Below are 13,236 nucleotides of genomic sequence, written 5' to 3' on the forward strand. Positions count from 1 at the left end.
ATAAGCCCACAATCATATTCTCAGTGTGCTCTTACCACGTTATTAAAAAGATGAGGTTTTAAAAAGAATTAAGTAAATAAATCAGATAGATAGATAGATAGATAGATAGATAGATAGATAGATGGATGAGGTTTTTCAGTGGCCTGCAAATCAGCCCAAGTCTTCAAATCCATTTTACCAAGCAAACTGCAAAATTCTCTACATCTGAATATACATCCAATGACAATAGTACTCTAGCTTCACACCTCTATTAGGTTTGATTCATTCACTCATTCACTCACTCACATATTTGTTAAGTGTTTATTAATGAGCATTATGTCAAATGCTTGAGATGCAAAGTTTCTAAGCTTTGGTGATATACGCAAACATGAAATTATAAAACAAAATACCCAGAAACGTAATTCACTCCCACCTGAATTAATTTAGTCCTAAATTAATATAAATTCATTTTTTAAAAAAGAGGGTAAAAGGAAAAATTATAGCCATTTTTTATCTTGGCTGAAGAAAAGCTTGTAAGCACTATGTAAATTAACTTAGCAATAAAATGAGTACCTTTTATTTTGGGCACAGAAGATAAACTTAAAAGTATGTCCCTAGAGGAAGCAATAACTACACACTTCTAACTAACCCAAAAGCAATTTTATTTTTTAAAGACGTTATTGTTTTTTAAGATTTTCCGTTTATTTATTTGACCGGGCGGGGGGAGGGAGGGATAGCTAGCGCTCCCACAAACAGGAGGAGCCAGAGAGGGTTCAGAAGCAAGTTCCCCATCAAGCAGGGAGCCTGATGCAGGGCTCAATATCTCAGGACCCTGGGATCATGACCTAAGCTGAAAGCAGACACTTAACTAAGGCACCTAGATGCCCCCCGAAATCAATTTTAAATAGTTTTCAAAGCAATCAGGTTTATTTTTTTTTTAAAGCAAAAAGGCTGAAATCAAAGACAACTATTATAGAGGCTATCCTTTTTGAGACAAACAAAAATAAATATGTCTTTTATAACTTTATAATATGGAGTCCAGATTGAGAAAACAACTCTACTAGTTTCTCATTTAGTTGAATATTGGAAAACCGCCTAAGACAAAGGTTTGAACAGGAATAAATACAGTCAAATGAAGAGACGCATTAGGAAGAGTTAGAGGGGCCCTTGGGTGTTTGAATCAGTTAAATATCTGCCTTTGGCTCAGGTCATGATCCCAGAGGCCTAGGATACAACCACGCATCCAGCTCCCTGCTCAGCGAGGAGTCTGCTTCTCCCTCTGCCCTTCATTGCTCCCTACCCGGCCTCTGTTTCTCTCTCGAAAATCAAAATCTTTCAAAACAAAAGGAAGAGTGCAGGAGATGAAAGCAAACAGATCTGCCTAATGCAACCAGAGGAAAACTTCACTTCAAAGTTAACGCCATTAAAAGGTACTTATTTCAGGTCCTAAGGAGTGAAATGATTTAAACCTACATTTAAAATTGTAAGTTGTGGGCAGCCCCAGTGGCTCAGCAGTTTAGCGCCACCTTCAGTTCAGCCCAGGGCCTGATCCTGGAGACCCAGGATTAAGTCCCATGTCAGGCTCCCTGAATGGAGCCTGCTTCTCCCTCTGCTTGTGCCTCTGCCTCTCTCTCTCTCTCTCTCTCTCTCTCTCTGTCTGTCTCTCATGAATAAATAAATAAGATCTTTAAAAAAAAAAAGTTTAAAAAATTAAAAAATAAAATGAAAAATTTTAAAAATTAAAAAATAAATTGTAAGTTGTAATACACTTTTTAATAAAGTCCTGGAACTTTTAAGAGGGAGAAGAAAGAAATGAGAGAACATTAGCAAAAAACATAAAGGCAGAGAAATAAGTTACCAAAAAATAAATGAAAAATAGCTATTTAAATCAACAGATATGCATTTTTTTAAAAGAAGTATATATACAAAGTATGATTTTCTGAACAAACTGCTTTAATTATATAGTAACATTAATCATTCAATTTGTGCATTATTTTACCCCCTTTGCTCTTCAATCCCAAATGCTTGGATTTTTCAACAAGCAGCTAACTAAGCTCCACCATACACTAGCATGGAAGAAGTAAAGGGGAATATTACAATCTGTCCACATGGCACTTGAACCCACAGTATCACTGGCTAGAGACACCTTTTAAACTACTAATGAAACCAAGAGTCTTAAGATACATAGATTCCATTTCTTAACATTCTCAAAATTCATAAATTACCACAGATATTTGAGAATGTGTAAATATTTATAAAACTATTTCAACATCAGTAGCATGGATTAAAAAACAATGTCTTAGTAACATGACAAAAGAAACCTTTCACAAAAGTTTAATTTTGAACAATTCTACATTTTTATAACATACTTATGTAAGATTTAACTAAATTTTAATTGAATTTAAAATTTTAGATTTTAGAGGAAAATACCAATTTTCCAAAATAAGGTAAATAATGGACTATTAAAACTATTTAGAAAATGACCATGTGTCAATTTCCATCAACATATAAATTCTGAAATAGTACTTAAAATTTATATGTAAGAGATTGTGGCCATGACACAAAAATGCAAACTATCTAAAGATGAAGATAGTATGTCCAAAGAAAAAAGCTCACCAATTTAGAACAAAGTTGTTAACTGGATATGTTAACCTTATCAGTACAACGTGACATTAGCCACCTAACAAATGAATAAGCCCAACTAACACTTGAATTTCAAAGTTTCTGCTCCAATGTGTCCCTCTACCTGAGCATCTCAATGATTGCTCTCTGAGTGGACAGCTAAGTCTGAGCCCATTTTCCTGATTAAAATGGAAACTCAGCAAGTAGTGATAAGAATAACCAGATTTAATTCTTATAAGTCTTGAAACATCTGATCCACTTTTGTCTGATGAAATCTATATTCCACACCCCAAAATAACACACAAATATTCACAAAAAATTTACATAGTATTTTTTGGGGAGTAAGGGTGATATATGGAGATTACAGCTGGGGAGTGGAGGTGGTTTATAAATAAAGAGACTATTCTTGAACAAGAGTCTTTCAGGACCTGGACAATAAAAGGAGCCTGGGGGGGATCCCTGGGTGGCGCAGCGGTTTGGCGCCTGCCTTTGGCCCAGGGCGCGATCCTGGAGACCCGGGATCGAATCCCACATCGGGCTCCCGGTGCATGGAGCCTGCTTCTCCCTCTGCCTGTGTCTCTGCCTCTCTCTCTCTCTGTGACTATCATGAATAAATAAATAAAATCTTTAAAAAAAATAAAAATAAAAATAAAATAAAATAAAAGGAGCCTGGGCAGCCATGGGCAGCATTTTATAGCAAGATGTACACAGTTCTTTGCCTTTATTTGATAAAGTTTTATACAGCAGAGAAAAGACAATGTGTCTTTACTTGAAGAGCGTTTTATCAAGAATTTGGGTGGGAGAAGGAAGAATGGGTTGTCAAAGGGTGATCTGAAATTTTCTACACTATTAAGCTGGAGCTTAATAAGTAATAATAAAGAAATTTCAAAAAAAAAAAAAAATTTCTAACAACAATTGACAACAACAAAAAAGCTACCATGTCATAGATCTCTGAATCCTCTGGTTAAAAAGACCTGATGAGGTAAATCTACCTTTTACAGACCCTTAAAAATAGAGGAAAAGTTACATAATTTATTGAAAGCATATAAACAAATTCTAAATCTGACAGTGATACCCCTTTCACAGGTATTTTGTCTGACATCAGGATTGAGTGAGTGGTGCTATCGCTGGGGAGAGAGAAGAACAACAAATAGGATGTTAGACATTCTGCAATGCCTGAGCAGTCCCATACAAAGAGTATCATGCCCTCATCCTAAGGAATTTTCAAATACTCCTCCTAGAAATCCATACTGGTGAAAAACAGCTTTTCCAGAAATATTTCTATTGTGTATAAAAGGAAAAAAAAATGAAGAAAAAAAAATGTGCCCTTTCCTCCAAAACCTGAAAAGGTTAAGTTTACCATTACAGAAAATTATTCTACCAACAGCAATGCCACTCATGATACTTGAATCACCTCAACTCTTGTTATCAGCAGCCCTTTGTAGATAACACATACAATTCTACCCATATGTATAAATTTTCTTACTTTGCTCTTATTTCAAAATGTTAAAGAAAATCAGCCAGCTCTATTCAGATAGCTGTTGTGTTCTCCTAATACCAAACTTATTTGTTATTAGGAAGGTTACAAATATCTGGCTACTTCATTATCTCTTCTGTTATAGTCATGCCCAAACATTTACATTGAAATGTATTATTTTTTTTGAAATGTATATTTCATTATAAATTTACTTTTTACTTATCCTTTACGTTATAGTCAGGGAATTATGTTAAAAATTTAATTTTGTATGCTGGTAGGCAATTTTACATATGAATTTCATTTTGAGATGGTAAAGTGGGCATTAAAGAATATAAAATATAAAAATGTGGTATCTTATCCAATAGGGTTAAAAACCACTGCATTTTATCAGTAACCCCCTGCTTGACTTACTGAAAATTCATCCTTTGCAAAGCTTAGGTGGTTAAACAAGTAAATGATTAAGAAAAACAAGTGATTACCATAAAGTCAATATACAGATCAATTTTGCAGGGAAAGAGGTAGTAACTGGGAGGGTACAAGGAAGATTTTTAGAATGATTGCCAAGTTCTAGTTCTTATTTTAGGCAGTGATTACTTGGGTATTTATTTACTTTTTGACCATTCTATAAGCTATATGTATTTTTTCATTTATGCAGAACACAAATTTTTTTAAGAAAAGCTGATCCTTGATTTAAAAAAAAAGAACCTGAAAAACCAGTGGAAGAACAGTTTTGATGAGAAAGTAAACATCTAAGCAATTTATATAAAAAAACAAGTACTTTTTGAGGACTTCTAAAACTTAGAAAATCCTGTCAGTTGCCTAATGTAAATGCTTAGCTTAACATTTAGAAACAATTACTGGAACAGCCCATTTTAAGATTACTTAATAATATACTAGTCACCAATCACAGCTACCGTTTCATACATATTTCCTAGGTTAGAGATGAAATTTCACTGTTTATATGTAATCATATTCCATATAAAAAAAAGAAAATTCCACATAATACAGTTTACACTTACTTGTATTCATCAACTGAAAAAAAAAAACCTATAATCAAAATAACCCTACCTTTCATAATTACATGGGTCATCTCATTTAGTCTCACTTTTAAGAAGCAATAACATTTCCTGTCATTAAGTATTGTGACCTAATTCCAACTACAACTGTTACTGCCAGTAAGCCAAAATCCTATACCCAGCCCCAAATTCTAAAAATCAGAAATGTAACAGACACAAATATGGCCTCTGTGTTAAAAAAAAAAAGTCTGGGGATCCCTGGGTGGCGCAGCGGTTTGGCGCCTGCCTTTGGCCCAGGGTGCGATCCTGGAGACCTGGGATTGAGTCCCACGTTGGGCTCCCGGTGCATGGAGCCTGCTTCTCCCTCTGCCTGTGTCTCTGCCTCTCTCTCTCTCTCTCTGTGACTATCATAAATAAATAAAAAAAATTAGAAGTCTTTAAAAAAAAAAAAAAAGTCTGAACATAAATTTGAAAGAAAACAGAACCTAAAATTTCAAAAATGTAGTAAAAGTTTAGAGCAGCTCACCAAAAAGGATGTCCCCAGTGAGACTAGTCTGCCTCCTTTACCTAAAAATATTTTTCCTGCATGAACTACCCTTTATACTCAGTCCATATACCTAAAATACTAGCATTCAGAACAAGGATTTCCTTTTAAAAGTGGGACCCTTACTCTCCAAATCCCCAATCTTAAAAGGAACCCCCATTATGCTTATAAGAGCTAAAAGTAGAATCCCTTTGAACAAATTTTTGAATGTTGTCATCCATCCACATTTTGATATGAATTGCCAATGAAGTTTTCTTGAAATGCCAAGGTGAGTTTAGTTACAAAAAAACTGAGTTGGGGAAGAGAAATAGAAGACAGCAGTTGGCTTGGTTTTTCCCCTAACATCTTATTGAAAATTTTCATAAAAAGAAATTACAATCACTGTAAACAATCAAATATCTATAACCTAGATTTGACAATTAACATTTTGTTGTAATTGAGACCTATCAATCTATTTATCCATCTCAGTCCATCCATCCATCTTATTCTTGATGCCTTCAAAGTAAGTTGAAGACATTAGAATACCTACTCCTAAACACCTCAGTACACATATCAATTTGAGTTCAATATTTGCTTACTCTAAAGAAAGTCAAATTTTATTTCAGGATAAGCAGTATATATGCTCTAAGCACAGAGCATTTCAGAAATAGACAAGCCTCTGAGATGCAGCTTAAAAATGAACAGGCAATGTACATGAACATCCATCATGAACTCTGTGACATCTTATCTAGGCTACCTACTCCAAAGCCTGTTGAGAGAGAATTCTCTACAGGTCTCTAGCATTTGTGCATGTTTTCAAAGTTTTCATCCAGATTATTTTGTCAAGGATTTATTTAAAGAGTGAACAGTCCTGGAAACCAATGCCTCCCTCCTGAGGAGAGAGCCAACTTTTCATTGTCCTGTATAATAAAGATAAGGTCTTCCTCCACGGAAAAAGGTCAGGTAAGTTTCCATGCAGCCCATTAGCGAAGACTCTGATTCTCTACACTCAAAGGCTTCTCAGCCATGATGCAAACACACTATGTGAGTAGCATCTGCCAGAACTGAACCCCTGTGTGTTGCCCCTTGAGGAAGCAAAGGAAACCACAAATATGAAGCTCATATTACATGCATGTCATGAATAATTATAAAGTCCCTTCTCTCTAAATCCAGGAATCTCATATCATCTACCAATATTCATAAAATTGTAGTACATTCAATTTTCAGACCCTTCAGGTTTTTTTTGTTTTGTTTTGTTTTGTTTTTACCCTTCATTTCTTGACAAGATCTTTCTGAGTTCTTGGCTATGGGGAACAGACTCAGAGACCTCTGAATAATTAATACCAGTCAGTGCAATGAACCAAAGCATGAATCCTGGAGAAACATGGCTGACCACACAATTCACAGAGCACATAATCTACACCTCATGGCACTTCTCACTTTATTATTTATGTATAACCCTTACCTCATCCAACTAAACTATAAGCTCCCTAAGAAGCAACAATTTATTTTTTAATGAACTGGAGTAATTAAAACAGACCATAAGTCATAGGAGCTGCTTAATTTGTTGGCTCCTATGCACTGTAAATATGGTTGAAGAGTCCACTTCGATTTTTTTTTTAATCAACATGCAACAAAATAAAAATCAGAAATATGCACGTTTTGTTTCAAATGCTATAACTCTCGGTCTTCATAAGTCATTTATGTCAACCATTACATTTTTACCCCTTCATCCTACTTTATTGAAACACAACAGGTAAAAATCCTAAAGAGGAAAGTTGGATGCTCAGCTCAAATATATAAACAATGCAGCTGTGGCAAAGGAGGTGATGACTACACTTCAGTGTTTCCACAGGTTTTAGCTGATTAAGTTTTCCAGTTGCATAAAGATTACACTGCTGAATACATGCCATGTTAAAAATAATCATGCATGTGAAGTACATACTGTATAGTATATACAGAACATTACTAAGAATCTACACAGTTAATAGTAACATGGCAGTAGTAGTAACAGTACAAATACTGCTAACAAGAAAAGTTTTCCTAACAGCTAGCCTTTATTGGGCACTCATCATTCATCAAGAACTGTGCATGAATTATGCACCTCATAACAAGCCTTTGTAGACACTTTATTAACCTCATTTTACAGATGGTAAGTCAACTCGGACTCAGAGAAGTTAAAACACTTGTCCAATGCCATAAACTACAAAGCAGTGGAAGGTGGAAGTCAAACCAGGTGTAACTCCAGAGCCTGAACTTTCATTAATTCTATATGTATTTTATGCAAACTACCTAGCCACAGTTTTTTCCTAATTCAAAAGCATTCCACATAGTTATCTGCAGCAATAAACCATGAAGCTGCAGTCAAATCTGTAATAGACAAAAACGATTTTTAAATGAATATTGTATTTCCCTTGGTCCCATACACAGGTCATCAACTGGGTATTTCCTAAAATAAGTATCATAAACAGTAAGAAAATATCTTATGTCTTACATCCAAGAAAACCCTAAAACATTTTCATTAGAATTTTTTTAAATGAAGTCACCTTAATTTGTGTTCTCTATTTTTTTTTTTCCCCCAGATACACTGAAATCTCAGACTTGAACGTAAGGTCCATGAAGACTGGGTCTCTGTTCTGTACTGTATCCCCAGCAACTATAAAAATCCCCTGGCAAAACAAGTAGTGAATAAATATTATACTGTACAAATAAACAGAGTACTACTTTCTGGAAAATAAAATGAGTCAATTCTATTCAAGGTTTTAAAAATACTAGACAGAGACGCCTGGGTGGCTCAGCGGTTGAGCGTCTGCCTTCAGCTCAGGGCGTGATCCCTGTCCAGGGATCAAGTTCCGCATCGGGTTCCCTGCAAGGAGCCTGTTTCTCCCTCTGCCTATGTCTCTCTGCCTCTGTCTCTCTCATAAATAAATAAAATTTTGAAAAAACAAATAAATAAAAACACTAAACCTATCTTGTTACAATGTTTCACTAACATTAATTATGAAATATGGATTCTGAGATTAATAATGTATCATGAATACATGATCAGACTCTAGACGAAAAATCACCAAAATTTAGATATAGTAGTGTGTAGTCCATTCAAAAAAAAAAATACACACACAAAAAATTTTCCCATTCTAGGGGCTTTAAGTCATAGATAAAAGAAGCTACCAATAGGCAGGAACCATATCTTATTTCTTCTGTACCACTTTCAAATAACGTAGTTGTATTCTGATCAGACAGTTAAATACTCATCCATTACTTTCACATGGAAAAGCACCAAGTCAAGTCAAAACTTCTATTCTCTTCATTCCTTTGGAAGCCTTTTGGAGACAGAGGGTCTAGTTTTTGTTATTGATGGTGTACTTTGACTTTTGTAAAAGCTAGAAGATAGTACGCTGAACTAAAACCAGCTAAGTGAGTGACCTTGAGCAAATCACTTGACTTCTCCAAGACAGTCTAATCGCCTGCATTTTAGCATCAACAGACAGAATGACCTCCAAAGCTCCTCTGGGCTCTAAAACTATGTGACATTATGATCAATTTCACTTCTTCTACTCTATGGTAAGATGGCAGACAATTCAATCCTAAATTTTCACAGCTTTATTAACATTCTGCATAAAGTTATTGTAAACATTTTAGAAGTGATTTTTCAGACCTTTTGATGCACAGACTACTCACTCTGACCTAACCAATCCCAGTAACAGTCTTGAAAACATGAGGGAGAGAACAAATAAATTGTCTTTTCACAGAAACAGAACATTTTGTGACTATCTTCCACTGTGTAACCTTCTAAAAAAAAAAAAAAAAAAAGATGTACACACACCTAAAACACTACATTAAAGAGAACATTTCCACTCGAGGCTAAACATGAAGGATGCCTGCTACTTAACATCTTTATTAACACAGAAGTGGATCGTGATATCCCAGCGGTTTAGTGCCTGCCTTCCGCCCAGTGCGTGATCCTGGAGTTCCGGGATCGAGTCCCACGCACATCAGATTCCCCTGCAAGGAGCCTGCTTCTCCTTCTGCCTATGTCTCTGCCTCTCTCTCTCTCTGTGTGTGTCTCTCATGAATAAATAAAATATTTAAAAATTTTAAAAAGTATAATAGAAGTGGATCCATATTTTAAGAGTTTAGATAACTTTTTAAAATCTAGATAAGTAGGATGGAAGGAAATAAAAGGAAAATTGATAGTTGGGGAAAAACAGAAATAAATGTTTTCAGCACCACTTAAATATCTAAAACTCATTAGCTTAGAATCAAAATATTCATTTTGAATATTCATTTTGTGTCACTATGTCATAACATGAGGAAATGATCACAATAATATTAACAGAAATACAGGATATAAGTGTGTAAAATTATACACACAAAACATAAAAAGAAATACGTCAAGCTTTATTATTTCTAGATGGTAACCTTGAGTAATTTTTGCTTTACACCTCTCCATCCTTTTTTCAATTCTCTATTGAAAATTTTATAATCAAAAAGGACTTTCAAACATGTATGCATATTAGCTTAATTTGTTCATAAAGCTTTTTATTTGGAAAGTGCTGAGGGAAAAACTGAAAATATTAAACACACACACACACACACACATCTTCTGAGGACTTTATTATTGAAGTTTTTGGCAGTGGAAACAGAACTCAGAAAACAAGACTAAGTGATTCATCTCTCCCAATGTTGTAAGAGTAAATTTGGTTTTATAGAGAAAACAACTAAACAGGAAACAAAGATACTCTATACCTTTAAAGGTATGGCAGTCATTCCAAGTCACATCAGATTAAGTACTAAAGCAAATACATATAAATGGATATATATGTGTGGATGGATATATATGGAAGTACAGTTACAAAAGAAAAGTTGTCAAAATGTAGGCCCTAAGAAACATATCAAATTACAAGCTAAGTATATTAAAGTCCTCTCATGTTAACAATTTTTTAATTAACATCTCTATTTTTAAAAATGGGAACTGAATTCTTAAAAGCTAATATACTCAAAAAAAAAAAGCTAATATACTCAAACTCATTCATTTAAACCTGAATTTTGAAAATAGTACAAAATGTTCATCATTACTCTAGTTATAGAGAACATTCTAAATGCCAGTGAAAAGCAGCCAAGCAAACTATGGGGATATTAATTAGTCATCAAAAATATCTAAGTGGATGTTTTTTCCATAAAAATTTAAGACACTGATCTACATTACTCTCATAAAAGTGAAATCATAAAGTTGAACATATTTTCACAAATTATGAAGTTCAATCTTGTTTAAGCAACAAATTTATTATGAAGAACAAAATCATACTCAAGAGTTTATTATAAAGAATACAAGGAGTCTCAACGACAGGAAATGAAGTATATAGCTGGCCTTAAAACAAGAGGCTGCAGCGTGCCTGGGTGGCTCAGCTGAGCATCCAACTCTTGGTTCCAGCTCAGGTCATGATCCCATGGGTCGCTCAAGTCTGCTTGAGATTCTCTCACTCTGCCCCTCCATCCACTCACACACATGCTCTCTTATAAATACATCTTAACAACAACAACATCAACAACAAAAAAGATAGAGACTGCATTCAAGAGAAACTGATTCCTGGGACCACAAGATCTCTGGTCAGCTTTCTCCCCCTCTTCTCTCTCACCTCATTGCTTCTGCTTACACATGGCACAAATCAGCCGACTTTAAAGATCTAAAGCCAATCCTTTAAAGATCTAAAGCCAATCGTCTATCTAACAATACGTTTAAAGGGCTGGCATCAAAATTCTGGCTGGTCAGCCATCAGTTTATATATTGGCTAGCCTTGGGTTACACTGAACTAACTGACACTGGGAGAAGAGGGACCCTAAAAATGTATCTGCAGGAGCCATTCTCAGAGAAATAAATACCCCCAAACAAATCTACCCCACTTCTCACAAGAGACCATCAACTGATGTCAATAATAAGAGTTCAAAGAAACGACATATTTAATATAGTTACAATTTGTAATTACAGGACAGCTATAAATTACATGGTTTTCTATTTGTCTTTATATAACTTGATTTGTGAACTGTTACCAGAAGGTTGCAAACATTAGACTTGTTTTCTATTTACCTTCCTGTAATACGCATTATTAAAAAAAAAAAAAAAAGACCTCAAACTGTAAAAGACTTAATTAGCTAAAAATAAAAAGAGGTAACACAGGAAGAACAAATGAAAACTTTGATCTAATCTTCCAAAGGTATCAAGACTAATAAAGTAATTTTAAGTTTTCCTCTCTCATAAAAAGCAATGCATGTTCACCGTGAAGTCCAGGAAAACACAGAAAAGTAAAAATATAAAAACAAAGAGAGTTGAATCCTAAAGTAGAGCTAATCATTAACATCTTCTTTCCAATTTTTTTCTTGCACATATTACCAGAAATAGGCTCATATTTATGTAATTTTTCAATGGAGAAATAAGGCTGTTCCCATCCATCAGCATCACTAAAACTGGGACTACCAGACACTACCTATACCTGGTGCAACAGAATTCTACCCCCTGAAGGTATTTTTACCAATATAAATATTGAAACCTAAGCCTAATCAAGCCTTCAAATCTAAATTCAAATTTATAGGAAACACATTTCAGACACATCTAGAATATGAGACATTCTACTGAATGACCTGATCTTCTCAACAATAGTATGACCAAAAAAAAAAGGGGGGGGGGGGAGGCAGTGTTTAAAATTAAGACTTGGATACATGACAACCAAATGGCATGCACAGAAGACTGAACAGCAAAAACAGAATTAGGGAAATTTTATTTTATTTATTTTTTAGGGAAATTTTAATAGATTAGATATTTGATGATATTGAATGGTTATTTTTGGTTTAAGATGACATCACAATTATGTAAAGAAAATGTCCTTTTATTAGAAAAGAAAACTCAAGTTTTAGGTTCAAATGTTTGATATCCAGAATCTATTTTAAAACACCACAGCAAACATACAAAAAATAAACATGATAAAATGCTAATAATCATTAAAGGATATGAAATTATTAAAGTATAAAGTTTCATTACAATGTTTTTATGGATGTTTGAAAGCTTTCATTAAAAGTTTTAATCTTTTGGGCAGCCCGGGTGGCTCACCGGGTTAGCGCCGCCTTCAGCCCAGGGCCTGATCCTGGAGACCCGGAATCGAGTCCCACATCAGGCTCTCTGCATGGAGCCTGCTTTTCCCTCTGCCTGTGTCTCTGCCTCTCTCTCTCTCTGTATGTCTCTCATGATAAATTAAATCTTAAAAAAAGTTTTAAGCTTTTTATCTAGTAATTTGAGTCACATTTCAATTATAATAAACAAGTTTTTGCAAATAATAGCTCCCCTCTTACTTTCAAACTTTCTTTTTTAAGATTTTATTTATTTATTCATGAGAGACAGAGACAGGTAGAGATATAGGCAGAGGGAGAAGCAGGCTCCCTGTGGGGAACCTGATGTGCGGGACTCATCCTGGAACCCTGGGATCACACTCTGAGCTGAACAGACACTCAACCACTGAGCCACCCAGGTGTCCCTAAACTTCTTTTAAAACTTTTCAAGGCTGAAATAAGATCCATCCTATATTAAAATTTATCACCTCCACCCCTGGAAGGCAGCTGAGACTTCA

At 34.8% G+C, this 13,236-nt stretch overlaps 1 protein-coding gene and 1 long non-coding RNA gene across 6 annotated transcripts in view; one reads left to right on the forward strand and one right to left on the reverse strand.

Moving 5' to 3' along the window:
* LOC140634943 (uncharacterized) overlaps positions 1 to 9,428 on the forward strand; it is a 46,317-nt gene extending 36,889 nt beyond the window's left edge. Inside the window, exon 3 of the long non-coding RNA XR_012032273.1 lies at positions 8,200 to 9,428. This is a non-coding gene — a long non-coding RNA (uncharacterized lncRNA). The remainder of the gene's footprint in view (positions 1 to 8,199) is intronic.
* The window catches only part of VAPA (VAMP associated protein A), a 45,185-nt gene that overhangs the window by 24,222 nt on the left and 7,727 nt on the right, over positions 1 to 13,236 (reverse strand). The gene's annotated exons all lie outside the window — the stretch shown is intronic.

This window comes from Canis lupus, chromosome 6, assembly GCF_048164855.1.
Source record: "Canis lupus baileyi chromosome 6, mCanLup2.hap1, whole genome shotgun sequence".
Taxonomy (NCBI): domain Eukaryota; kingdom Metazoa; phylum Chordata; class Mammalia; order Carnivora; family Canidae; genus Canis; species Canis lupus.